Source organism: Salvia miltiorrhiza, chromosome 6, assembly GCF_028751815.1.
Source record: "Salvia miltiorrhiza cultivar Shanhuang (shh) chromosome 6, IMPLAD_Smil_shh, whole genome shotgun sequence".
Classification (NCBI taxonomy): Eukaryota; Viridiplantae; Streptophyta; class Magnoliopsida; order Lamiales; family Lamiaceae; genus Salvia; species Salvia miltiorrhiza.
In genome coordinates this window covers 31,766,183-31,769,502 of record NC_080392.1, presented here as the reverse complement: position 1 = coordinate 31,769,502, position 3,320 = coordinate 31,766,183, and the positions used below count along the sequence as shown (strand labels likewise).

Here is a 3,320-nt window from a genome sequence, read left to right as displayed (position 1 = left end):
TTTCTTATGTGTCTTATGTGATTGTGTTGCCTATGTGTTTGAATGAGATTAGATGAACCTTATATGAGAGATAAATCGAGACTTAGAGCCATGATTTTCTTGAAACCTATCCTTGAACTTAAGGATGTGAGATGAGTAGAGAGTTATATAGAGTTGAGTAAGGAGATAGAATATGAGATAGAGCATGAGTTAGGGCTTGAGAGTTAGCCAATGAGTTTCTAATCGAGATTCATTTTATGACATGAACTTTCGATGATGATGATGATCCCTGAAGACACGAGAAGAGCAAGGAAGTAAGTAACTCCACTTTGACGGGAGATTTTGAGTAAGGTCTTCAGGTGGGCATTATTTTAAGTATACAGTTTAAGAGCTTTTCTAAACTGTTTTTAAATAATGATGAAATTATGAGATGTTTTGATGTTTTGAGATTATGATGATGTTTGAGAATTATTGACTTGCCAATATTTTTATGATAATGTTGAGCTTGTATGTTTACCCTCTACTGATGAGATGAGACGAATTCGGTCCTGCCACAAGCGGGATTTTGTGCACAGAGGTGACTGTGAGCCGTCTTCGGGTCGGCCGGTCACGGTACTTGAGAGGGAGGCCTACTTCTCAGTACCTTAATTATAATGATGAGTTGTAGATGCGGTACATACATGTCGAGTACTTGTCTGCAGACACTTAATTATGATGTTTATGGTTAAAACTGCTTGCACAGGTTCTTTTAAGATATAATTCCTGTGTATTGCTGAATTGTGGTAAGTTCAATTTATAGCTCTATGAGCAGCTTTGTTTTTCGGCGATATGTCCACTGAGTATTTATGTACTCACGCCCTGCATGTATTTCTAAACGTGCAGGATAAGCGGAGGGGGAGTATGGTGCGGTGCTGGTGGAGAATGTTTCGGGTTGACGTTTTCTTTCTCTATCGTATGTCTGTTTTGTCGATAGAGTTTTGATATGAAGTTATGTTAAATAGAGTTTGATGTTTAAGATACTTAATTTCCTTTGAAAATCAAGCAATACACTCACGGTTATATGTCTTCATACATATAATCGATTCGCCTTTTGCTGCGATACTCTGCATATTATTCTTCATTATGAAAAATGAGCTATACCCGTTTTGTTTTTGTTCGTGAAATTCCTGATAATCAAAAAGATATAACGATGTTGACGATTTTACCCTTGGATTCATTTATGATGATTTCCTTAACACCTTTTGATGTGAGCTTCCGCTTGATGTTTGACCTATACATCTTGTCTTTTATTCCTTTAAAATAGTCGTATCGATACTCGATCCCCGCTATTACTAGTGTCGGAATCGGGCTGCGACATGTCTACTCCCTAAACCCTGGGAAAAAGGATTCTAGCCACACATAGACATATGACTAAAAATCAATATCTCAAATACACAAATAAACATTCAACAATGAAACCGTAGTAGAATTCGAGAGTCTTCAGTTTTTGCTCTAGCTCCGTTCTCTGTCTCTCTCAGCTCTCAGGAAAAGTAAAATATGATAAAAGATCATTGGGGAATAAGTTATTGGATGGTATTTATATGCCCTAGGTCTTCAAGCTCCAAAAATACTCCAAAATCGCGCTTTAAGTGAAAAATCCGGAAACTGGACGAGAAAACGGCGTCTCGCGCGGCCGCGCGCCGAGACCGCATGACCTCGCGCGGCCTGCTTGCGCACCCGCGCGCCGAGCCCGCGCGCTCCTCCAGCAAGCTCTGCTCCGTCGCGCGGCCGCGCGCCTGTACCGCGCGACCTCGCGCGGCCTCCCTCGTCCGAACTCCGATTTACGAACCGTTTGTGCTCACGAACTTCTCTCGAGATGAACTACAACTTGTATTTCAGCCAAATCTTCCAAATTCTGCTTCATTATTTCTGAAAATTTGTTCAAACAACGAGCAAGTGACAAGTTCTTGACCATAAACCAATATAAGCTCAAATAAATCAACAAACACACAAAATCCTCATAACTAAACATCAAAAATGACACACCAAGAGGTAAAAATGCATGTTTATCAACCCCCCCAAACTTGAACTATTGTCCGTCCTCGGACAAAACAAAGATGAACCAAGAATGAATCAACAAGAGCGTAGAGAAAAGTGGATAACATTGTGGCTTCAGATTTGTCAACAAAATTACCAACATGCATTTGTATCTCCAATCAAAGATATCACACTCATGACAAACTTCAAATTGTGGTCTCAATGACTTGCGATCCTCACCAAAAAGAAAAAGAATATAAGAACTCTCAACTCTCAAGTGTATGGACGTGTTTACACTCAGTTCAAACAAAACAAGTACTCAACCATAAGCTTGTCAAGCGTCTCACCTCTCCACCACTTAATGTGTGCTCTTATAACCAAGATCAAAAAGGTCTTCATTAAGGGTTGTAATGTAGGCTCTTTGGTAAGGTGGGATATATTTGGCTGAGTGACTAAAAGATACTCCTCAATGTAGCTCGATCACCAACCTTATAACATTCTTAAACCATACCATCTTCCACCTCTCACAAAACCAGATTTTTCAATACGAGAAATCATCACAACTCAACAATTATTTCTCATAACATTATGTCTCTCTAATGCATCCTATGTACCCATTTTTTCAATTCTTTTGTTCTCTCTTTTCTTTTCTTTTTTTTCTTTTCTCCACCATTCTTTTTTTTTCAACAACTTGTAGGGTACTAGGATTTTCAATTTGAAACCACAAAACATAACTCATGATCATTCATCTCCACAAACCAACTATTCCATATTAACAATTTACAAGCTCCCACCCATAGCTAAATCAAAGAATATGGAAAAATAAGGCTCAAAGGGGTGAACTAGGATCATATATAGTAATAGGACAAATATGGGATATATAGGCTAGCAAAGACGGCCTTCTATCATCTCAAAGTTATTAAGCACACTATGTGACCTCGAAGGAGAAACCACGACAAGTTCTAGTGAGAAACATGCATGCTCGAACAATCACTCAAGAATAAGAAATAAGACTGTAAACATGGTGACAGTCAAGGCTCAAAACTCACAGCTTATTTCATTGATTGCAAACACAAGAGACCATGCTTATCATTCATCAATCATGCTCAATCACAACAATATCGACACAAACGCATGCACTTTCACAAGTTTTAAACAGAACTCATCATAAGCCAGTTATCCATCCAAATCTCTACACAACTCATATCTCCACCAAGGTATCATCACAGAGAAACCACCAAAGCAAGACTAACGAACTCAACAACAAAACAAACAAAAACAACTAAAAAGAAACAATGCACCCACGAAGACACATCCCCCCAAAC

The 3,320-nt window shown here is 38.9% G+C and overlaps 1 long non-coding RNA gene across 1 annotated transcript; it reads left to right on the top strand.

Moving 5' to 3' along the window:
• Positions 1-257: 257 nt before the first annotated feature.
• Positions 258-1,135, top strand: LOC130989089 (uncharacterized). The gene is made up of 2 exons (XR_009090460.1): positions 258-338; positions 862-1,135. It is a non-coding gene; the product is annotated as an uncharacterized LOC130989089 (long non-coding RNA).
• The last annotated feature ends 2,185 nt before the right edge of the window (positions 1,136-3,320 follow it).